The sequence below is a fragment of the Chlorocebus sabaeus genome, chromosome 8 (genome assembly GCF_047675955.1).
Source record: "Chlorocebus sabaeus isolate Y175 chromosome 8, mChlSab1.0.hap1, whole genome shotgun sequence".
NCBI classification, from domain to species: Eukaryota; Metazoa; Chordata; class Mammalia; order Primates; family Cercopithecidae; genus Chlorocebus; species Chlorocebus sabaeus.
Window position 1 is genome coordinate 133,691,316 of NC_132911.1, and position 25,418 is coordinate 133,716,733.

General features: G+C 42.4%; 1 protein-coding gene across 30 annotated transcripts in view; it reads right to left on the reverse strand.

Annotated features, from left to right (window-relative positions):
• Window positions 1-25,418, reverse strand: part of CYRIB (CYFIP related Rac1 interactor B) — a 172,286-nt gene that overhangs the window by 82,690 nt on the left and 64,178 nt on the right. For 7 of the 30 annotated variants that reach the window (XM_008001534.3, XM_008001531.3, XM_038000134.2 and 4 more), the window contains exon 1: window positions 14,532-14,759. The exons of 19 other annotated variants lie outside the window; for them this stretch is intronic. The gene's annotated coding sequence lies outside the window, so the exon portion shown is untranslated. Of the gene's footprint in view, window positions 1-4,125; window positions 4,145-8,502; window positions 8,522-14,531; window positions 14,762-25,418 lie in introns of those variants that run through there. 4 more of the 30 variants (XM_038000141.2, XM_008001533.3, XM_073018353.1 and 1 more) reach the window with 3 other exon arrangements.

Below are 25,418 nucleotides of genomic sequence, written 5' to 3' on the forward strand. Positions count from 1 at the left end.
AAGAGCAGATTTATAAAAACTTTAAATGTCAAAACTGGATTTGGGAATTAATTTTGTTACAAGTTCTACACATAATGTGCTCCATTCATAGAGCACACATTTAAAAATTTGTCTTAGAGCCCAGTGCAGTGGCTCATGCCTGTAATCCCAGCACTTTAGGAGGCCGAGGTGGGCAGATCACTTGAGATTAGGAGTTTGAGACCAGGCTAGCCAACATGGTAAAACCCTGTCTCTACTAAAAATACAAAAACAAATTAGCCAAGTATGGTGGTGTGTGCCTGTAATCCCAGCTACTCGGGAGGCTGAGGCAGAAGAATCGCTTGAACCCGGGAGGTGGAGGTTGCAGTGAGCTAAGATCGCGCCACTGCACTCCATCCTGGGCAACAGCAAGACTCTGCCTCCAAAAAACAAAACAACAACAACAACAAAGTTTTAAAGTCATCTTTTACCAGATGAAGTGAGAAGTAAATTCCATTTAAACATGCTACTAAGAAAAATGCACTCATAGTTCTTAGCTCAAAGAGGCTTCGGTCTGCTGAGAAGTTTAAGTCAGTAAAAATGCACAGAATTACAAAAGTCCCTGCAGAAAGAAAAATAATCAGTTCTCTCTTAAAGCTGACAATAAATGTATTCACTCAAAAAGTACACAAGAACAATGAGTGTAGGCAAATACTGATGTGTCTCTATGAATAAATGTGGAGAATATGTGTGTGTACTCATCAAACATATATATGCATAAAGATGCCTGGAAAGATGGTCACCAAAACAGTGACTACTACATGGTGATTTTTGCTTTTCTCTTTTACTACTCTATATTGTTTCATTTTTTAAATAAATATGAGCATGTATGTTTACAAAAATTTTCATTATTAAAATACAGTATGAAAGCTACAGTAATCAAGCCATGTGGTGGTACCAGCAAAATGATAGATCAATGAAACAGACATAAAAGTCTCCAGATAAACCCAAACGTTTGTGGTCAACTGATTACCAACTTAGATATCAAAGGCAATTCAGTAGAGGAAAGGACAGTCTTTTCAAAAATGGTTTGGAGACTACTAGATAACCACATGCAAAAAGTTGAACTTAGTAACTTACACCATAAAGTTAACTAAAAATGGATCATAAACCTAAATGTAAGGACCAAAACTAGAAAACTTTTAGAAGAAAACACAAGAGTAAATCTCATAATCTTTGGTTACGCAAAGATTTCTTAGATATGACACACACTGCCACCATTCTTAACAGAAAAAAAAAAAAAAAAGATTTAAACTAGAGTGTACCAAGTCAAAACCCTTACACCTCAAAAGACACTATTAACAGCCAAGTGTGGTGGCACACGTCTATAGCATCAATTATTCAGGAGGCAGACGCAGGAAGATTACTTGAGCCCTGAGTTTGAGTCTAGCCTGGGCAACACAGCAAGACCTCGACTCTGAACCCCATCTCTTAAGAAGAAGAAAAAAAAAAGATATTATTAAAAAAATAAAAGGACAAGTCACAGATTGAGAGAAAATACTTGCAAATAATGTATCTGACAAAGGACCTGGATACAAAATATATAAAGAACTCTTACAACTCGGTAAGAAGACAACCCAATTAAAAATGGTCAAAAAGACCTGACAGACATTTCACCAAAATAGATGGAAAAAGTGGCTTGGTGGCGCATGCCTGTAGTCCCAGCACTTTGGGAGGCTGAAGCAGGAGGATCACATGAGCCCAGGAGTTCTAGGCTGCAGCGAGGTGTGATTATGCCACTATACTCCAGCCTGAGTGACAAAGTAAAATCCTTTCTTTAAAAAAAAGGAAAAAAGAAAAGAAGAAAATGGCTTGAAAAGATGCTCAACATCATTAGTCATTAGGGAAACTCAAACCACAATGTATATTACTTCTCACCCAGTAGAATAACTATAATTAAAAAGATAATGACAAGTGTTGGGAAGATTTAGAGAAAGTGAAATCCTCATACACTACTCATAGGACGTAAAATCGCACCGACAGTCTGGTTTTGGCAGTTTCTTGAAAAATTATATAAGTTTTCTATATGACGCAATAATTCTATTCCTAGGCATCTATGCAAAAGAAAACATATGTCCACACATATCTGCATACAAATGTTCATAGCAGCATTATTCATAACAGCCAAAAACTGTGAACCATCCAAATGCCCATCAACTGGAAAGGAATAAACAAAATGTGGCATATCCACAGAATGGAATACTACTCAGCAATAGAAACGAACAAATTACTGATACACTCAACATGCATGAACCGTAAATTAAATGAAAGAAGTCAGACACAAAAGATACTGTGTCCAGGAAAGAATAATCCAGGAAAGAATGTCCAGGAAAGAATAATCAAGCAAAAGTGAGAGAGTGAGGGAGAGAGTGTAAGAGGGAGAGAGAGAGAGACGGGAGAGGGAAGGAGAGGGGGAGAGGGACAGGGACAGGGACAGGGAGAGGGAGAACGAAAGGGAGAGGGAGAAGGGATTGAGTAAGAGCTAGAAGACAGGAAAGTGGTTGCCTGGGGCTGGGGGTAGTATGAAAGACTAATACGATTTCAAGGGATCTTACTGGGTTAACAGACAATATCCTAGGCTATGGTAATGGTTGCAAAGCTGAATAAATTTACTAATAATCACTAAATTGTGCATTTGAAATAGGTGAATTTTATGGTGTATAAAGTATACCTCAATAAAATTATTTTTTAAAAGAGGTGAAAAAAGTTAGTACATAATTATGTTTACTGAAGGAATGATTAGGTTTTTCTAGATGCCAAAGTCAAAAACCAGTGAGAAAACAAAACATTTTAAATGAAAACATAAATTAAAATAGCATACCAAAATGGCACACATGCCACTTATCCCCATTATCAATACCATAAGTGATTTTTACTTTCTACCTTTTAGCGGAGTACTTCTAAGGGTCATGAGAGTACATGTTTTTTATCTGATTAACCACTGGCTCTACATCTTTACCAAGGAAGACTGAGGTGTAAAAACAAGGTCGCCTATTTCGTCCATATTAATTATGCCCCCTCCCGATATACAGACTCATAATAGGAATACAAGTATGTATATTATATATGTATATTCCTACACTAGAAACTAAAATATAAAGCAGAGTTATCCAAAGCCATCTCTAGAACTTTCTTTGGATAGAAATCCAGCAAAATCATATCTAAAGAGAGGAGGCTTGAAGGCAAGTAGTGAGTGAATAGTTCCTGGCAGTCTCCTTTCCACTATTCTCAAATAACTCATGAAATGGTGACTTACAGTTTCTATTTTACAGAAGATGAGGCAAATGATATATCTAAAGATTAGGTACAGGAATTTGCTACAAGACTTTATGTGCAATGAAACCTAGATACAGTGGTTAAAACTACCTGGAATAAATTGTCTTAGGGTACCGGTACCTGTTTAGCCCTACTTTATGACTTAGGACAGTTTCTATAACACAGTTAACCAGTTATGCTTTTAAAAACAAAACTGGCCAGCTGCGGTGGCTCACGTGTGCAATCCCAGCACTTTGGGAGGCCAAGGCGGGTGGATCATGAGGTCAGGAGTTCAAGACCAGCCTGACCAATATGGTGAAACCCCATCACTACTAAAAATACAAAAATAAGCCACGCTTGGTGGTGCGCGCCTGTAATCCCAGCTACTCAGGAGGAGGCTGAGGCAGAAGAAACACTTGAACTCGGGAGGCGGAGCTTGCAGTGAGTCACTGCACTCCAGCCTGAGTGACAGAGTAAGACTCTGTCTCAAAAAACAAATAAACAAAACTGTTCATTCATCTCTTACTTATGAGACCCTATCAAGATCCTAGAAGGGATCTGAGAGACAAGGAGCAGCGAAAGAATTTCACAAAAAGTTCCACTTGCAGATCTCAACTAGAAAGAACTGTGAAGTGCTTACACATTTTTTTTAAAAATTATTTAAATCCATAGGCTACCTTCCTACCCAAACTAGGCGTATTCTGAAAATGGTTTAAAAACTTTAATTTTAATAAAACACTGTTTTTAAAAGTTGCTTATAAGGCATGAACAATGAAAATCTGCTAAAACTAGGTTCTTAAAAGACACACATTTAATACGTTAATAGACTACTAAGAGGTCAGTGCCACATACCAAAGACTGAAAACCGGCCAGTTGTCACCATCGCACATACCATAATGGAACTTTGGCACACCCATTTCAAAAGGTTGCCAACCAGGCTACATATTTTGACTACTGCCTTCAACATACTGTTCTATAAATAGAAAGACAAAGCTTTAGTTTAACCACATTCACATTTTAATACAGGTAGTTCCAATTATCAAAAAGACTCCAAAATGCATCATCCCTCATTTTCAGGGATCCACCTGCTTTTACCCACTGGCAACTGAGAACTAGCTTCATAGCTAGAAGATTGTTTTAAGTTTCCAAGTCTCTAAATTAATGTATGCTTTAATCCAAATGAATGGAATAAATGAAGCTGACTTCTCCAAACTTTTAGAAAAAACTCAGTAAATATATTTACTAAATACCAGGACATATTTAGTATTTAACATTTAAATCAAAATAAATTCAAACATAACAAATAATCTTCAGCAAGTTAGCTTTCAAAATAACATTTTTAGAAGACTTGTTTACAGAAAATAACTGGAAGGGAGGATCATTTATAAGATGCTAATAAATAAAATGGAGTCCTACTCCCCCAAAAAAACACACACAAAGAAAAGAAAAATTGTGAATTTGAATATTCCCTTCACTAACTATGCTAGCCTCTCATCTACCTAAATCTATGCTGTCCCTTTTTATAAAGGGAAAGAAGCCTCCCTGAAAATGTGCTTAATTAACATCTTTTAGTTTGCTGGAATTTGCCAGAATTTAAAGTACAGAACTGTGGTTTGATATAAAGAAAGCAAACTAATCTCACACCTTGCATCCTAAGGTGTTTTCTCATATTTCACTTAAATTCGATGTCCCTGAAATTCTTAAAACTCTGTGATCTCTTTCAAATTGAAAGATGTCTGCACATGCCAGTCATTACTTTTTGAGTAAATGTTATTAAAGTGACCAACTTATCTTTGAGGAAATTAATCTCAAATTTCCACCAAGGTCATTACATATAACTTTGTCCTCAAAAACAGATTAAAAAATGAACAGCACCAACAATAATAATACGTGTTGTGTTCTTATTATATGCCAGGAACTTTTTTTTTGAGACAGAGTCTCCCTCTGTTCCCCAGGCTGGAATGCAGTGGCATGACCTCGGCTCACTGCAACCTCCACCTCCCAGATTCCAGGGATTCTTGTGCCTCAGCCTCCCAAGTAGCTGGGATTACAGGCGAGCACCACCATATCCAGCTAATCTTTGTATTTTAAGTAGAGACAAGGTTTCACCATGTCGACCAGGCTGGTCACAAACTCCTGGCCTCAAGTGATTTGTCCACCTCAGCCTCCCAAAGTGCTGGGATTGCAGGCGTGAGTCAAGTGTACCTGGCACTTTTTTAAATGTCAGATTTAATGAAGTATAATTTAGATATGTTAGAAAATAATTCTTCATATGTATCTTTTATTTTTATTTTTATTTTTTTTTTGAGACGGAGTTTCACTCTTATTGCCCAGGCTGGAGTGCAGTGGCATGAACTCGACTCATCGCAAACTCTGCTTCCTAGGTTCAAGCGATTCTCCTGCCTCAGCCTCCTGAGTAGCTGGGATTACAGGCACTCGCCACTTCACCCAGCTAATTTTTTGCATTTTCAGTAGAGACAGGGTTTCACCATGTAGAGCAGGCTGCTTCATAGGTATCTCTTTTGCATACAGTACAGGCAGAGGTACCAGCTGCCCTTTGCTCTAGAGAGTGTCTTTTCAAGAATGTTTGTAGAGTGAACAGCCTTGAGAAATAGATAGTATCTCCTTCTGGAGCAAGGGACAAGCATGCTTACTGTCTGTTCAGTATAATAAATATAATGTATCCCTCCAGAGCAAAGGGCAGGCATGCTTATTGCTCATTAGAAAAGATTTGGGTTCCCTTAACTCAGGGCTTCTCTCCAACAAGATAGCCCACCGTGTGTACAAGTATTACCTGGTCAGTCCTCTTCATGTCATCCTGTAGAATGAGGTTCAGAAAACCAGCACAAATGCTGATACTCTGGATACTACTATGATAGAGAATAATAATCTGCCCTTGATCTTTAACACAGGAGTTTCATGTCTTCTACCAGATTCTATGAAAATGTGGCAGGATAACTTAGCTTGCAAGTAGGATAAAATCTCAGACCATCATGGTTCTTGACAGTTCTGGGGAAAGAGGGTGGGATGCTGACAAAGCCATAACTCTCTAAGAGAAAGGATAAAGGCCCTGCAGACTGAGTTCTGGGACAAGGGAAGACACCCTGGGATCTGAGAGTGATCCTAGTGGTGGATGGGAAGAAGGTGGGAATAAAGATTCCCCCACCTGTTTACCTGTTAATGAACAGGAGTGGAATTAACGTTTAGAAACTGAGCAGTGAGAAGTGAGGCTGAAACCAAATGGTGGCTTGGTAGTTGTTCACTATCCTCTGGGCTGGTGGAAGGAGGGGAATATCATAATAAGGGCAACAAGCCCCATGGTCCCAGGTGAAAGGCTGTGGCTGTGATTGCTGAGCCAAATCCCCCAAACTAAAAGAAATGGTGTAAGTAATGATGGCCTTGCTGCCAAGTACAGAGCTTCAAGTAGACCAAAAACATTAAAACGCAAGAGAATGACCCAAAGTGAATATAAAGCGTTGATTACCAGCACCGAGTTGCTCTCTCCCCTTCCCCACTCCCTGATCCCTCTCTGCTCCCACCCCCAAACTCTTCTGCTTTAATGAGAAAGATGGTTAGGAATGGGGCTGAGGTCTCCTTGATCCCCAAGATGGACTGAAGGCCAGACATACCAGGAGGTTTGCCCAGAGAAGTTCAGGGAGAGACTCAAAATTTTTTGGTTCTCTTGGAAATAGGCACCCAGGTAACCATTCTATCTAGTCCTGTCAGGCAGACACTCAGATTAAGCTAACAGGGTCTGGGCAGGGTTTACAGTGGTTAGGAAAATAAATGTGACTTATGGGTGGCATGTTTTGGACCAATTCAATGTGCTATCGTTGCCTCTACGTCATAATGTATAGTAAGAACTGAAAAGCTGGGTGTAGTGGCTCGCACCTGTAATCCCAGCACTTTGGGAGGCCGACGCAGGCAGATCACTTGAGGTTGGAAGTTCAAGACCTGACCAACATGATGAAACCCTGTCTCCAGTGAAAATATAAAATTAGCTGGGCATGGTGGCATGTGCCTGTAGTCCCAGTTACTCAGGAGGCTGAGGTAGGAGAATCACTTGAACCCAGAAGGCGGAGGTTGCAGTGAGCCAAGATCACGCCATTGCACTCCAGCCTGGGGAACAGAGTGAGACTCGGTAACAACAACAACAAAAAAAAAAAAAGAAGAAGAAGAAGAAGAACTGATGTGTTATCTTTTTGTACTTAAAAGACTCACTTAAGAGCCAGTGAGGGTTTTTCCAATCAGAAAGGGCTGTATGTAGAAAAGTGCACTAGTACCTTTGGGGCCCCACAATCCTAAGGACCACTCTGAGCCATAAGTCTCATGATTTCGCTGATGAGAGGATTTGGCAAAAAGAGGCAGCCTCCACCTACAGGTGCCCCTTGGGGTTTTGAACGCTTTGTCTCCCTGACACAGAGATCAGGTTTATGCCTTCTGAAAAGCAGCTATTAGCTTGCTTCTGGATTCCAGTGGAAACTGAATGCCCAACTCATGGAGGCCTCACGAGCGTCCAGCCTGATGTTCCTAGGGTCAGCTTACACTCAATGACTAACAATGCGGTAGATCAATGGAAAATGCTTACGTGAAACACACCTGGCTTAGCCTTAGCCCCATGAAGGATCTCAACTTTACATGAAAAAGGGCTGGCACCTAGCCCTTTGGGGAAAACTTTATCCCCTACTCTACCACTGGAGGCAAAGCTACTGGCTCAGCGAAGCCCGCATCCAGTAAATCATCACATCTTATAGATTTGATGTCATCAATATTCTTTCCTGGATATTAGCAACAGCCTTTTAATTTGTCTCCCTGCATCCAATCTCACTTCACCTTTAATATATTCTCCAAAAGCAGTCAGGACAATCTTTCCAAAAGACAACTTGAGTATTTTACTCTCTCCCCTATTTAGATCCTATAATGGTTTCCCCACTGCCTTCAGCGGGAACTGAATGGGACTTGTTAACATGACTCATGCAGATGGTTTACTTCTCGTCTACCTCTTTAGCTTCATCTTTCCCACTCTTCCTTTACAGTCTCCATTACTGTCATACTATAACCAGTATCAGTTTCTAACATGACTTCTCTCATCTTCAGGCTTTTTGCCTCTCTCTCTCTTCCTACCCCCATGTAAACTCTCCCTCTTGACTGACTGGTCTACTCTTCAGGTCAGAGTTTAGACGACATTACAACAGGGTCTTTTATCTTGAACTAGTTAAGATTAGGTACCTAAGGCAGAGGCGGGCGGATCACGAGGTCCAAAGATCCGAGACCATCCTGGCCAACATGGTGAAACCCCATCTCTACTAAAAATATAAAAATTAGCCAGGTGTGGTGGCATGTGCCTGCAATCCCAGTTACTGGGGAGGTTGAGGCAGGAGAATTTCTTGAACCAGGGAGTTGGAGGTAGCAATGAGCCGAGATCGTGCCACTGCATTCCAGCCTGGCGACAGAGTGAGGCTCCATCTCAAAAAAAAAAAAGAAAAAAAAAGATTAGGTACCTATGTAACACATATCACTGAATTCAACTCTCTCTGTATCTTCTATTCTATTGTAAGGAAGAACCACAAATGATTTATTCACTGTAATATAATCCTACTTATGCACTCGATAACTACTTGGGTAGTTAATGGCAATCTATATACCACATATTGTGCTCAAAAACAAAATTATTTTTAATAATCATTTGACTTAGAAATACATTAGTAAAATTATATGCTGCCTTCCTTGTTATGTTGAATTGAAATTAACATAAAAATTTCACAACAGTTTAGTGAGGCATGTAACAGGGACGTTATTCCCATTTAATAATCTGAGGATCTTCACATAATCATATAAAGCAAATTTGTCAAATTAAATTCAATGTTTTTGTCCATACATACTAGAATGTTACAATGAGAAGAATCTCTCAGTTAGAGGATTTTTACTGATTAGAGGATTTGGCAAAGGTCAAGTCAACAAGTCAACAAACTATAAAAGTGTACCTCAGGTCACAGATTTCACAGAATTCGATTCTTTGTTATCCTCACTAAGATAAATGGCATAAATAATCCTTAAATTATCACATTATATGTCATATTATGATATGTCATAATATATATTATGATATATTACACCATATTGCGGCAGGCCAGGTCTCACTCATGCAGGCCTCCACAACAACTGTTCCAGTACTGACTGAGTGGTTCAGTTAAATATTAAAAGACAGTGCCCTTATACAAAGACTGAGATTAACAAAAGCTCATCACCAGTTTTGCCTAGGCCTTTCCTGGGCCTTAAAGCATGATAAAACAATGAACATTCGAATTCTTAACAGGACCCATTTAGGATTAAACAAGTTTTATTGTGGGTCTGAAGAACCTCCCTAGGCCTCCACAAACAAGTTTACTAGGGGTCTGAAGGAATTCCCCAAACCTCTGTGATTTTGCAGAAGACAATATAAGGGTAATCACCCACAGTAACTGGACCCATTTAGATTAAGTAAATTTACTGAGGCTCCAGAGGAAGCTCTTCAGGACTTCGACCTTAGTTATAGATTAAAAGAAGTTAATCACTCATGTTATTTAGATGAATGCACGCTTACATGTAGACATATAACTTAGAAGGCATATAGGCTCTGGAAAACTTTGTAATTTTGAGTTGGTCTGGCAATAATTTCCAGGCGTTTTCCCTATAACTGGTTGCAGAAAATAAAAACTCTCTTCCTCTCCAGTTCACCTGCATCTCGTTATTGGGCCATGAGAAATAGCAGCCTGACCCTCAGTTTGGTCCGGGAACAATATGACATATGTCACATTATGACATCTGGGACTATGTCATAATTTCTTTCTTATCAAGTGTTTTCTGAAAATGCTTGACCTAAGTAGTATTCAGGTTAATCTGGATTATCTGAGGACATGCCAATTTATGATTGGAAGGAATAAATATTCTAGATCAATGGTCCCTAACCTTTTTGGGACCAGGAAATGGTTTCATGGAAGACAATTTTTCCACAGACAGGGTGACAGAAGGAATGGTTTCAGGATGAAACTGTTCCACCTCAGATTACCAGGCGTTAGATTCTCACATGGAGCACAAAACCTGGATCCCTCTAATGCACAGTTCACAAAAAGGTTCACGTTACTATGAGAATCTAATGCTGTCTCTGCTGATCTAACAGGAGGCAGACCTCAGGGAGTAATGCCGCTCACCTCCTGTTGTGCAGTCTGGTTCCCAACAGGCCATGGCCCAGGGGTTGGGGACCCCTGGTCGAAACACAGTAGAAAGGGTGTGTATCAATCTAGAATTTAATATATATCATACATAATGCATCAACTAAAATATAACAAGAAGAGATTACTGTATTAGCAAAAAATAACTGTACAGGACTCAGGCTTCAGTGTCACATACAATAGTACCTTAATGTTGATGATCAATCTTTTCAAAATGAATTAAATAGCTACAAAAATATATCTCTGCATTAAGTCTTCTCCTTAAAATCACACAATATCTTTAAAAGTAGTCATTCTGACCCATGGTACCATTATCCAGATGTGAAGGTGTGTTGCAAGAAATGTTTATATTTAAATAATCAAAATTCTAACAATGATTTCTTTGTTTAAAAAGTTTACAAATGTGACTCATTTGCATTCTAATTACTTGCACAAGTGGGAAAGGGGTGAAACTACAGCTAGCTGTCAATCCTGTATATGCTTACAGGAGAGTACAGAACAAGTGAACATTATCCATCCTCCATGGCAGCTGAAAAAGAAAAAGTTTTGAGATTTGCTGTTTTAAGTATGTTTTACAAATACTTCATATAAAATATAAGATTAGTACATTGAAATAGAATTTAAGTAAACGTGATGGGTTCAAATGCTGGTCTTCAACATCTCCCACTTCAGAGTATACTTGACAAGTATACGTAATTGGAAATATTTAATTATGATTAATCGCATACCCCTAACCTAAGCTCTCTGAGCCTTACTTTCCTCATGTTAATTAGGAATTAAATAGAAGTTAAACTACACATTGCAGAGTTGTTATAAAACTAACCTAATGGTTAAAAGGAATCTGGCATATAGTAGGTGTTCAATATTACAGCATAATTAAGAGCTAGGATTTAGTGAACTGATCATAATACAGAATGAGCTCACACATCCAACAACATTTATGTGGACTTTCAGAAACTCTAAATGCACAAGAAATAATTTGAATTCACTGTTGTTCATAAATGCTGATAAGATACATATATCAAATGCCCATTCTAAGCAAACAAATCCATTCTAGACACTAAAGTACAACACAAAATCATATCTATACTTCCTCACCCAAAGATCTCAAAGCAAATTAAATAACCCAATATAGCAGTCTTTTTTTTTTTTTTTTTTTGAGATGGAGTCTTGCTCTGTCGCCCAGGCTGGAGTGCAGTGGCGCCATCCTGGTTCACTGCAAGCTCCACCTCCAGGTTCACGCCATTTTCCTGCCTAAGCCTCCCAAGTAGCTGGGACTACAGGCGCCCACCACCACGCCCAGCTAATTTTTTTGTATTTTTAGTAGAGACGAGGTTTCACCGTGTTAGCCAGGATGGTCTCCATCTCCTGACCTCGTGATCAGCCCGCCTCGGCCTCCCAAAGTGTTGGGATTACAGGCGTGAGCCACTGCATCCGACCAGCAGTCTTAAAAATACACAAGATACCTGAAAAAAACTACAGTTCAGAGCAATCAACATCTTTTTCAAAAATTTTTGCCACATAATTACAAAATGCTGTTACAGTCTAAGATTCTTTGACCTTGCCATTAACTCAATTGTTCAAAACATCATTATTAAGTACCCACTATGCACCAGGCAGGCACTGTGCTAAACTCTGGTGTAGTTACAGAAGAGACCAAAAATAGGAGGTATGCCACTAAGTTATTTCCAACTATTACAGTCTTGTTTTCCTTAAACAATGTAAGAGAAAATTGTAAGTTCTTACAGTTGAATGCATTAATACTTAGTAAGAGTCAAGTAACCTCAAATAAGTGACAACCCAGTATTTTGCCCTACGGGGACTAGGAGTGAAATAAGCACCCCTCTACACTTCTCCATCAATTGTTATTTACTATATAAAGATAAATGACCATTTCAGATATGAGTGAAATACTCTCAAGAGGGACACTAATTTAACCTGTAAATTTTTAAAACCTGTTTATTTCTGAAGAATTCAGAGAAATGAATTTTAACTTCGATTAGTTTAAATGTCAATCAAAAATCTATCAAAAATAAACTGCATTCACTTAGTTTTACTCAACATCTGAAATTATACTTCTTCTGGGGCAACTAGAATTAACTTACTGACCACACGCCTCCCTCTGATCAACCAACCACTTTCTTGGGAGAGAAAAATCTAGCCTCTATCCAATTACATAATCTAAAATTCATACTATATAGTCTAGAACGTTTTACAAAGCAAGAGGTTCCTCACAAACAGCTACATCACTATTAAAGTTTTAAAGATTTTTAAAGATTATTATCTAGCAAAACTGTTCTGCAAATACATATTCTTTCTCTCTCTGTCTGTCTGTCTGTCTCTCTCTCTCTCTCGTTAAGAAATCTAACTGTTGAAGTGGTTATCCAAAACCTAAGCAGGGACAGCCAAGTACCTTTTTAACACCAAGCTCCCAAAAACGAAGCTGTTGGAAAATGCTGCCATAAATACTGACAGCAATAGTATCATCATCATAATATGCAGGTAGGTGTGCTTTAGGACTATGAGCCTCTCTTGGAGTTCATTATCATGGATATGAAAGTCACAGGGAAAAAAAAGTGCTGTCATTTCATTTTATGAATGCTGATTAGGGAGTTTCAGTTAACTGCAACACTCTACAAACAGGCTATCAAATAAGCCCCAGTTATCAAGCAGTTCTAGACACAAAGCTTCTGTTTCTATTACTAAATACAATTAAAGAATTAAAAGGATCAGTGTGTTTTTCTTGAGGTATATTTGTCTAAAATGATTTGCGATAGTAAGTCACCAAACACCGAGTGATTGAAATTCCTTTAGCTATATAAAATACTCTTCTGGAATGCCGATCTCCCACACAGTAAGACTTAAAACACACAAAACTGATTGACACACATTTTTCACATAGAGATTAAAAAGGTGGCAAACTCAATACACTTACACAGAAGTAGGAAAAAATGTGTAAGCAAATTCCAAAAACCCTTAGTTTTATCCAGAATGGCGCTTTGTGGTACTCCAAGTATTCGGGCATTTCATTAGTATTCTGCACACAGGGGGTACTCAAAAAATGTTGTTGACAGATGAGACACGAAATATCACCAACAAACATTTCTACAGCAATGTATTAACAGGTAATGTTGCAAATCAGTCAAGGGACCAAGTGAGGAGGAATCCAGAGGAGTAGAAAGAATAATAATCTGCCAAATTTTACACTCAGAGGAAATTAATCCATCATAGAAGTCTTCCAGGAAAAAAAGAAAAAAGGTACTCAGTATGACCCAGAATAGCCAGGAGATTAAAACACACGCGCGCGCGCACACACACACACACACACAGCAACTGCCACTTTCACTACAGTTTGACAGTTATAGATTTGGGTAATTATAGTAGAAATTGCGTGTTTGGAAACAAACTAAGACCACACCCTAAGACTGAGAATCTGGACTTTAAACGTTGAGCATTAATTAAAAGGACAACGCAGTATCTAAGTTGGAAGGTCTGGCCGCGCAGGTGGAAGGCGAAGTGATGGGGGGCGATAAAGACACCAACTTCAACACCAGTGACCAGGACTGGGTGTCGAGGCGTGGCGAAGACCGGAGGAGAAGGGGGTGTGGAGCTGGGGACAGGAAGAGGGGATGAGAAGGAGGAAAAGCGGCCGCGAAGAGGAAGGAGTGGTGGGAGTCGGCATGGGGCGGGGGGACAACGCCGACGCGGGAGGGACGAGCCGGGGAGCAAGGAGTCACCGGCGGGCGCAGGATCTGGGGTGGGAGGGGGCGGCGAGAGCGCGCTGGAGGTGCCATTGGAAGGAAGGGGGCGGAAGAAAGGAAGACCCGAATGAATGAGCGCCGGGGGCAGGCCGGGGCCGCGGGGCCGGAGAGGAAGCGGCCCCGGGGCGCCGCGGGGCCGGGGGCGGGCCCAGCGCGCCTGGGAAGGAGGAAGCCCCGCGCCAGCGCGGGCCCCACCGCACCCGCCTCTTCGCCAAAATGGGGTCGCGGAGCAGGAAAGCGAGGAGTGTGAGGGAAGAGGGGAAAATGGCAAAAACCAATCACTCACCCTCCGCTCGAGCCTCCAGACGCTCTCAGTCCCGCTCCTCCGCCCTCCTCGAGCCGCAGAGGCGGCTCCTCAGCGGCGCTAGGGGGAGCCCCGGGTCCGGAGCGGGGGAGCGGCAGCAGCCGGACCGGGAGCCCCTCAGCACCTGCCCCTGTGGCGGAGCCGCGACAAGCCAAGCGGCAGCGGCGGCGGCTCCGAGCGGGGAGGGCAAGTGACCCGGATGTACAGGGTAACGACGAGGAGGGGGAGGGGGGAATGCCAGGAAGTGAGGGCGCCGCGGACCTGTCCGGCCGTGCGCATGCGCCGCACGCCCGCCCCGCAAGGTAAATCCTTAGCCTATCTTCTCCGCCCCTCCTCCCCGCCCCTCCCGAAGGGGCGGGGCGAATCCGGAGACAGGTGGTCGGCGGGCGCGGCGTGCTGTGGAAGGAGGCGTGGCCACCCCTTGCATCCCCCGGCGTACTTAAAGGGGCAGCACCTTCGCGCCGAGATAGCTTCTGAGTGGGTTGGGGTCTTCCAGTCTTTCTGATGTACAGATGGGAAACGGAGGTTCAGAAGTGGCGGTGACCTGCCTCTTGTCAGCGGCCTTGGAAATGGCAGGAACTGGACATCGGGACTCGATGCTGAGCCCTGCGAAGTTGCCATACCCCACGCCTGGAACCGCTAGGCTGCGGGGCCCGCCTCTCTCCCTCGGGTCAGGTACTGAGCCTCGCCCGCGATTCCCAGCGCGGCACGTGTGCCTGGCAGACGCCCAGCGCCAGGAGACTGCACCGTTACCGCCTGCGATGGTATCGCGGAGACGCCCTTGGGAGGTGAAAAATTATCATTCTGAGAACCACAGTTAGACTCCACTTACAACACTGTCAGATAAATCAGACCCCTGTTCTGGGGTCGACTCTGGGCAAAAATATCTAGAGGGCAGAAACTTGGATGTGAAGACGGCGCAGCCTCTTAATTCCCTAATTCCCCTTTAACTCTGAACATAAATGATCCCTTCCTCTTTATAGACAAAAACAGAACATTCCATCTAGCTAGCTTCTCCTAATCCTGTTATAACGCTGATTTTTTTTTTCATTAACACTAAAGGGGAAAAGATGACAATGTTATCTCTCCCAGGGTTGTTTTCAGTTTGACAGCCGAGCAGATCACTAAGATGGAGGTAAATGATTATGAACATTTTGGGGTCACAGGCCCAACTGAAAATCCCGTAAAAGTATGGACTTTTCCCCCTGGTAAAACACATACATGCACACACGTTTGCATAGCATATCAAGAGTTTCATGCAACCAAGGAGCCTATCCATGAAATCCTGATTATGAACGAAGCTCTAGTCAAAGCGCTAAGGTTCCAGTAACTATCTGCGCCTTACTGTATGGGCCAAGAAATCATTCCTTGCCACAAAACACAGAAGGGCAGCCCTTACCTTATTTAGCCTTTTTGTCTTCCTCTTGAGTTATGTAGAAACCAAATGGTATGTAACATGGTGGGCATATTACTTAGAAACGTGTTGAGTCATGGAGAGATGAAGTGGCTTTTTCAAGGCATACACTAAGGGCAACATTCCTAGGCCTCAGACTTTTACCTTAATTATCATACTTCAGGAGGATTCAGGGGTTCTATATTGTAGCTCTTATAATTCTGGTCAATTTCAATGAAATGGAAGGAGATGTTTGTTTGTTTTGCGACAGTCTTGCTGTCACCCAGGCTGGAGTGCAGTGGCGCGATATCAGCTAACTGCAACCTCCACCTCCCAGGTTGAAGCGATTCTCCTGTCTCAGCCTCCCAAGTAGCTGAGATTACAGGCGCACGCCGCCATGCCCGGCTAATTTTTTGTATTTAAGTAGAGACGGGGTTTCACCATGTTGCCCAGGCTGCTCTGGAATTCCTGAGCTCAGGCAATCCACCTGCCTCAGCCTCCCAAAGTGCTAGGATTACAGGCACGAGCCACCGCGCCTGGCTGGAGATGATGTTTTGCAAATGTTGATGCTGATAGAAAAGTCCTCATAATCCAAGAAGCTTGGTCCACTTGTCTGACATACTGATATCCAACCTCAGATAACCTGGGTTCAGATGGACCGCTGTCCTCAATGTGAACCGGAGGAGGAGTTCATACACGTGCACAGTCCCTTAGATATGAGCTCTGAGTAACCACAAACCTCTAACCCTATCTCCCACCAAAAGCAGAAATCTTTCATAGTATCTTTAATACGTGAATATCTAGTTCAGCTCCAATTCTCCAACTACAGGGGGCTCATTACTGCAATCATCAGCCTTTGACTATGAGGAACCTCTTTTACAGCAAGCAAAAATCCGATGCACAACAATTTTCATCCACTGTCCTAATTTTATCTATGGAGAGCAATATAGACATGGCACTGGCCTAGGGAGCTTACGGTCCAGCAAAGAAGCAGTCCACTGAGAAGTGATAATAATAAAATACTGGACCAGGTGCAGTGGCTCACACCTGTGATCCCAGCACTTTGGGAGGCCGAAGCAAGTGGATCACAAGGTCAGGAGTTCGAGACCAGCCAGGCCAACACAGTGAAACCCCATCTCTACTAAAAATACAAAAATTAGCTGGGCGTGGTGGCGGGAGCCTGTAATCCTAGCTACTCAGGAGGCTGAGGCAGGAGAATCGCTTGAACCCAGGAGGTGGAGGTTGCAGTGAGCCGAGATCTTGCCACTGCACTCCAGCCTTGATGACAAGAGCGAAATGCATCTCAAAAAATAATAGCAGTAACAAAATACGATGAGTCCTGTGAGGAACATGGAATGCCCCTCTCAGATGCACCTTTCTCCTTAGCTGCCCTGGGCCCATTCCTGCCATGTACAAGAACTCACAAGTTCTTCCATTATCCCATGTGGGAATTCCCTGAAAGAGGAAGCTGGCTCAGAAAACAAGACCCCTATCCTGTCTTCATCATTCTGCATGAATGTAATCACATTTTCTCTGAGGTCAAAGCTTTCAAAGATTTATGTTGAAAAACTGAACAAAAGATGCAAAAAAAAAAAAAAAAAAAAGGCTTACATAAGAGCACTAGTCTCTTAATGATGATTTACGCACTGTGGATAGCTGTATTTTGTGAGTCCTTACAATATGCCAGGCACTGTACTAAGCTCTAAGCTCTTGACTTGTTTTCTTCTTTTGCTTTTTCACAACCATCCTATATGGTACTATTATCAGGCCCATTTTATAAATGAGGCAACCGAAACTCCATATGTGACAGATCCAGGATTCAAACCCAATCTGTCAACTCCACAGTTTCTATGGACACTGCATTGTCTGTATCTTTTTAAATGTCACAAGGTCCTGTGGCTTTCCTGCAGTGCTGTTTTCTTGGAAACTTTTATTTATTATTAAATCAGTTTTAAAACACTATAGAGAATAAATGGTTTCACTCAATCATTGATTCATTCAATCAACACACATTCTTGCCCCCCCAACCCCCACCCCGCTACTGTGTCCTAGGCATCAGGCTGAGGGTCTGGGAAGAAGGACAGTAGTAGTAAGACATCAAGTTCCTGCTCCAGAGGGGCTGCGAGTTTAGTGAAAGGACAGGCTGTCATCCTTGCACTTAAAACAAAGCATGACTTCTTGTAATTCAGAAGGGTAGAGGAACCAACTTTCCCTGGGACAACTGTGAAGGCTTCACAAAGAATAGGACCTTTGGCCAGGGGCAGTGGCTCACACCTATAATCCCAGTATTTTGGGAGGCTGAGGCAGGCAGGTCACTTTGGGCCAGGAGTTCGAGACAGCCTGACTAACATGGTGAAACCCCATCTCTACTAAACAAAACAAAACAAAAACAAATTAAACGAACATGGTGGCACATGCCTCCGTAATCCCAGCTACTCGGGAGGCTGAGGCGCGAGAATCACTTGAATCCAAGAGGCAGAGGTTGCAATGAGCCAAGATTGCACCACTGTACTCCAGCTGGGGCAACAGAGACTCCATCTCAGGAAAAAAAAAAAAAAAAAAAAGAATGGGACCTCTGAGCTTAGTCTTGAAGGGAAGGGGAAAGGGCCAAGAAGAAAACACAGGGGGCCAAGGGATGGGGGGTATTGTGGGGGTACTGTGACACACTGAGATTGTAAAGGACATCGTACACCACACTAAGAAATTTGAGCTTGCCTTCTGAAGGTAACCACAAGGAAAGAGACGCTTCTAAGCAAGGGAGACACATAATCAGATATGTTTTATATCAGGATCACTCTGACCACAGGGTCCAATATGGACTACAGTGGTAGAGAGAACATAGGGCCAGCAAACCACTTAAGAGGCTGCTGTGGGGTCCAGGAGAGGGATAAGGAGAGAGCCTGCACAAGGAAACTGGTAGTGAAGATGAAGAACAGGCACCGGAATTAAGATGCTAACTGATGCAGAATCTGCAAGTTCAATCTGGGGGAAGAGGAGACTGGGGTTGTCGGGATGACCCAGAGGCTCCTGGCTTAGTAAACTGGATGGTGACACCACGTGATATCAATACTTTTACACAGTTTTCAGTCCTCTTATCTTCCAATCTTTATCCATGTAAATGCACATTGCTTTGCCAGGTGCGGTGGCTCACATTTGTAATCCCAGGAGTTTGGGAGGCCAATGCGGGCAGATCACTTGAGGCCAGGAGTTCGAGACCAGCCTGGCCAACATGGTGAAACCCTGTCTCTACTAAAAATACAAAAATTAGCCAGGCGTGGTAGCACATGCTTGTATTCCCAGCTATTCTGAAGGCTGAGGCAGGAGAATCGCTTGAGCCCAGGAGGCAGAGGTTGCAGTAAGCTGATATCCCACCACTGCACTCCAGCCTGGGCAACAGACTGAGACTCTGTCTCAAAAAAATAAAAAACAAAAATAAATAAATAAATAAAGGCACATTGCTTTCACTGGTTTCTTCAGATATGTGCAACTCTTTCCCAATACTTTCTCATATTTCTACACACTCACATCTATCATTTTAATGACTACAGAGTAAATATTTCATCATACCGAAATACCTCAGTTTCTTTCAGTTGCTAAAGTTCCACACCCTACATGGCTGGTTTACCCCCTAGACTCATTTGGCTTTGGGTATTTTGCAAGGGATGAGTTGAGCCTCTAGGGAAAAAGAGCCTTTAGGCAAAAGGTATTGGAGAAGTGTGGCCTCGAGGGCCAGGGAAGCTGCAACTCTCCTGGGAGGGGCCTGGGCAACTGCATTCCTGTATTGCAGGTAGAAAATGCAGAACTATGGAAAAGAACCTGTCATCCACGGGAAGCCTGAGGTCCAGTTCTCTACAGAAGCTGGTTCTCATGTCCTAACCTCCCTAATCCATTTGTTCATCCATGTGTTCATGTATTCACTCCTTCTAAGCATTCCTGTGAATGCAGAGAGCAACACAGCAAAGCTGAAACCACCTCTACGCTCTGGATGTAACCTGGTCAGGCTTTGAAACCTGCTCTACAACTTACACAAGTTATTCAACATCTGAAAGCATCAGTTTCCCCCACAAGTCTGTTGTGTTAACTCAGAGAAAACTTGTAAAATGCTAGGGACTGAACTAGGCACAGACTAAGCTCAGTAACTGTTTTCAGTCTTGGTTTTCTCCTTAGGCTTTTTTTGACTCCCACCACTGTACCTTGAGTTTCTTTTTTTCTATTTTTATTTATTTATCTTTTTGAAACAGAGTCTTGCTCTGTCGCCCCAGGCTGGAGGGCTGTCAAGTGATCTCCACTCACTGCAGCCTCCGCCTCCCGGGTTCAAGTGATTCTCCTGCCTCAGCCTCCTGAGTGAGTAGCTGGGATTACAGGCATGTGCCACCACACCTGGCTAATTTTTGCATTTTTAGTAGAGATGGGTTTCACCATGTTGGCCAGGCTGGTGGTGTTAAACTCCTGACCTCAGCTGATCTGCCCACCTTGGCCTCCTAAAGTGCTGGGAATACAGGCGTGAGCCACTGTGCCCAGCTGTACCTTGAGTTTCTGACCAAACCCACTGGGCAACCATTCATGAGCTGGAGCTCAGGTTCTGAATCTGCCAGAGTGAAGTACACGCACTCACTTGATCTTCGCTTCCTTTCTGTGAAATGGGGATAAGACTGTCTGCTTCTCAGAAATGTTGGGAAGCTCTCATGAAGACTGTATAAGAAAATACTTTCAAGGCTCCAAAGCACTATATCATTATTGACTGTTAACTGCTATTAGAGACATTCTGTTTTCTTTGTTTTTCCTTTTAAAAAACTCTGACCTCAGCATAAGCTCCCTGGATTGTAATTACCGGGTCAAAGGATCTGAACATTTTTATGGTTCCTGATTTGTTATTGCCCAGTTGTCCTTAGAGAAGACTACATTTTGCTGCCAGCCTTCACTCAAAGACATCTTTCAGTACGCTTCAGCACCTAGAGGATAGTTTCTGCTGCCTCCGTATCCAGTCTCACTCCTCAATTGAACATTCAGGGAGTTCTATCAACTGATACTCTCTTCCTTTTCACAGGATGAATGAACACCGAATCCTTGAGGAAAGAGACATCTCCAAACATTTCCACCATAGTCAGGGACTCCAGTGTTGCCTTAGGGATGAAGACTCCATGGATATTTAATGAAGAAAGGGGAAGAGGACAGGGGACAGAGGCCTGAGAATCTCCTGGGAAGGGCTAGAAGCTCATCCAGCATTGAAAAATGACATCAGAGCCGCTATTCAAAAAGAACCCAAGTAAGAAGGCAACCAATCAAACTGACACCTTCCTGTTATTTAGCAAAACATTAACCAATCTCACAGGAGCCATAAAGCTGTCCCCCGAGTTACAAGGTTTATCTATGAGCCTCCATCACATTTGCAAATCTAACATATTTCTCACAAGTGGGGCAACTCCAAGTCTCATTTCCCCAACCCTTCAGGTAACCTGAGGAAGAAAAAAGGGTCCCACTGCCTCACACTGGCTGTTCTCTTCTGTACCTCGAGTACACTTTCCAGTCTCTTCACTTGGCTGTTTGTCAGCCTTCAGGTTCAAAGCGGTTCCCCCATCACCATTCCAAAGGTGAACCCCCTCCCCACCTTCACTCATTCCCTAGCATGTCACTGGTGTTTTTCCTTCACAGCACTTATCACAAACTCTAATTCTTTCCTTTTTTTTTTTTTTTTTTTGAGAGAGAATCTCGCTGTGTCACCTAGGCTACAGTGCAGTGGTGCGATCTCAGCTCACTGCAACCTCCACCTCTCAGGTTCAGGTTCAGGTGATTCTCCTGCCTCAGCCTCCTGAGTGGCTGGGACTACAGGCACAAGCCATCATGCTCAGATAATTTTTTCGTGTTTTTAGTAGAGACGGGGTTTTGCCATGTTGGCCAAGCTGGTCTCAAACTCCTGACTTCGAGTGATCCTCCTGCCTTGGTTTCCCAAAGTGTTGGGATTATAGGTGTCAGCTACCGTGCCCAGCCTCTAATTATTTTACATTTTTAGCTTAAAAATGTTTTAACTAAAAAAAAAAACAAAGAAATAAACAACCAAAAACCACCTCTTGTTACAATGTCAGCTGTGACGGCAGAGACGGAGCCATCACTGTGCCCACTGCAGTTCCTGCCATGGTGCCCGACCCCTAGGAGAGCCTCCCTAAATATGTTGAATGAATGGATAAAAAAAAGGGAGGACCCAAGCAGTAAATGAGGTGCCCCTATGCACTATGCACCCTGATTATATGAGTAATACATATTGATTGCAGCAAAAAAATTTGAAAATACATATGAGCAAATGAAAGAAAATATAAACACCCATGATCCAACCACCCACACCATATGGACAACCTTCCAAATGTTTTTCCTGTCTATATCTAGATAAACGCAGCACATATTTTTATTAAAATGGTTCATTTACTGAATTGTAATCTGCTGTCTTTCATCTCACAGTGGATCTTTATCAACCTTCCTTAATAAAGGAACGTCAGCCACACCGCTGTTAAAGGCTACATAATACTCCGCTGTGCGGCTAAACCATGAAGTGTTGAATGAATCTGGAGTTCAGCTGAGGGGAGGTTTCTTCAATGTCAATAAAGGTAAAATGCTTTATTCCAGCACTTCCCCCTTGCCAAGTTTCCCATTTTTTCCCTCTGTGTTTGTATTGCTTTAGAGCTGTATTTCTACAGAACTGTATTCCCCACCGCCCATTCACCACCTGGAGTTATTAGAGTCCTTGTCAACTAGAGAAGCAAAATTGTTTGCAGCCGGAAAAGCTGACGTATGACGAAGCAAGGACGATGCCTTGAAGTTCAAATTGGGAATCTGCTGCTGATACAGGAAACAGAAATGAAGAGTGTGCTTTCTTGCCAAGATTTGAATAGGGAGAAGAGGAAAAGATTTTCTGCACGCCTTCACTTTTTCCCAAGCCCTACCCTCGAGGAGAGTTTTTTCCCAAGGGATAGGCTGTTCCCCCATGCTGACTGATGCTGTAAGCAGTTTGCAGACCAAGCCTGTGGCTCCATTTACAGACTCACTGGCTGCATAAAAATCCAAGAGGGTATGCTCAGAATGTGCCACCCCTTCCACTAACAGCTCTTTCAGCCCCTGCTGTGGTTCAGCAGCACAAAGGACTGCTCACTTGGCATGTTTAGCTCTGACAATCCCATTCCTTCCATCAGGAAAAGGCACAGGCACAGAAGGGCGTCACCTGAAGGAAGGGACAAGATGCCATAAAATCATAGATGGCTCCAGAGGAACAGAAGGGAGAAAAATGGCTGGGCAGGCCATTCATTTCTGAGCTTCACCCCACTGTGACCCCAAAACCTACAAAGAGGTTAGTTCATCTCTGCTTTTCCACCCACCTTACATAGTACACCATCAGAATTAGATGAAATCTTTGCCTATAGAAAAAGAGAATTCCAGATGGTAGCTCATGCCTGTAATCCCAGCACTTTGGGAGGCCAAGGTGGGAGGACTGCTTGAGCCCAGAATTGCTTGAGACCAGCCTGGGCAACATGACGAGACCCTGTCTGTAGAAAAAAATTAAAAACAAAGGAAAATTAGCCGAGTATTGTGGTGTGAGCCTGTGGTCCCAGTTACTTGGGAGGCTGAGGCAAGAGGATTGCTTTGGCTCATAAGGTCAAGGATGTAGTGGGTTGTGATTGCACTACTGCACTCCAGCCTAGGCGGCAGGGTGGGACCCTGTCTCAAAAGAAAAGAAAAAGATAATTCTTAATTGTGTCCACAGTCATTAATTTATCAATGACATTTTAAAAGATTGATAAACTATACTAATTTATCAATGCCCTTTAAAAAAAAAAAAAGGTTTTTTGTGTGTTTTACAGAAATACCATCATTAGAAGACAAAAGGATTTAATCTGAAATATAACGACAGAAGGAACTGTTGCCACCAATAACCTCTGATCAATCGCTTAGTTTCCGCCAGTATTATAGAAAGTGATTTCTACCCATTTATAATGTAATCCTTACAACATTATGAAAGATATTTTATTACCTCCCTGTTTTCAGATGAGAAAATGGAGGCACAAACAGTTCAAGTACTTTGCCATAGGTCACATACCTACGAGGAGGTGAATCAGGATTCTAGACCAAGTCTTAGCTCCCTGCTTTGCATAAATCATTTCACCTGCCTTGCTTCCCCACCTCTTTTTCCTTTCTGTAAACATTAACTAAATCCCTCAGTGTCCAAGCTCCACCTGAAATACTACACTAAGCCTGGGCATGGTGGCTCATGCCTGTAATCCCAGCACTTTGGGAGGCCGAGGTGGGTGGATCACCTGAGGTCGGGAGTTCAAGACCAGCCTGACCAACACATGGAGAAACCCCACCTCTACTAAAAAAAATACAAAAATTAGCCAGGCGTGGTGGCGCATGCCTGTAATCCCAGCTACTTGGGAGGCTGAGGCAGGTGAATCACTTGAACCCAGGAGGCGGAGGTTGATTGCGCCATTGCACTCCAGCCTGGGCAACAAGAGCAAAACTCCATCTTAAAAAATAATAATAATAATAATACTATACTACTCATCTATAAAACAGGCACAATTATCACCTATTTCACTGTGTTACTGTGAGAACTGACTAGAACTTAGGAAATTGCTAATTCCAACTGTCTTTGGCTATAAAAAGCAACAATTACATATGAAACATGATCAGTAAAAGGTTGGTAAAACTCAAATGTTTGGTAAACTCTTAAATAAATGTATGTACCTGATTATCTTGGCTTTTGACATTTGGTTGTTTTTTTTTTTAATTTGAGAGTTTGGGGGATTTTTGTTGACAATGGCTGTTTTAATACTCAAACAACAAAAAAGTTGTATATGATACAAGCTGACAGTCAGACCCCAGGCTTGGTCAAGCTTAAGTTTTAATCCCTTCATTTTCTCATCTATAAAATAAAGAAAGTGTCTGGGTGCAGTGGCTCATGCCTGTAATCCCGGCACTTTGGGAGGCCAAAGCAGACGGATCACCTGAGGTCAGGAGTTCGAGACCAGCCTAGCCAACATGGCAAAGCCTCATCTCTACTAAAAATACAAAAATTAGCCAGATGTGGTGATGTGCGCCTGTAATCCCAGCTACTTGGGAGGCTGAGACAGGAGAATCGCTTGAACCCAGGAGGCGGAGGTTGCGGTGAGAAGAGATTGCGCCACTGCACTCCAGCTTGGGTGACAGAGCAAGACCATCTCAAAGAAAAAAAAAAAATGAAACTATGGTACTCATTATCAGATGTATATTATTTCATGTAGAGCTGCTTAGCACAGGGCATAGAAAATTTAAGAGCTCAGTAAATATTAACATTTTCTATTATTTATTATTATTGTTGTTTTTATTAATAGACTTGCTTTCGTTAAGATGCTATTTGTATAAAGCTGCCCACTGCAGCTTTATTTTTAATAAAAGCCAGACACAAATTAAATTTCTCACTATAGGGAAATGGCATAGTAGGATTCTGAAAG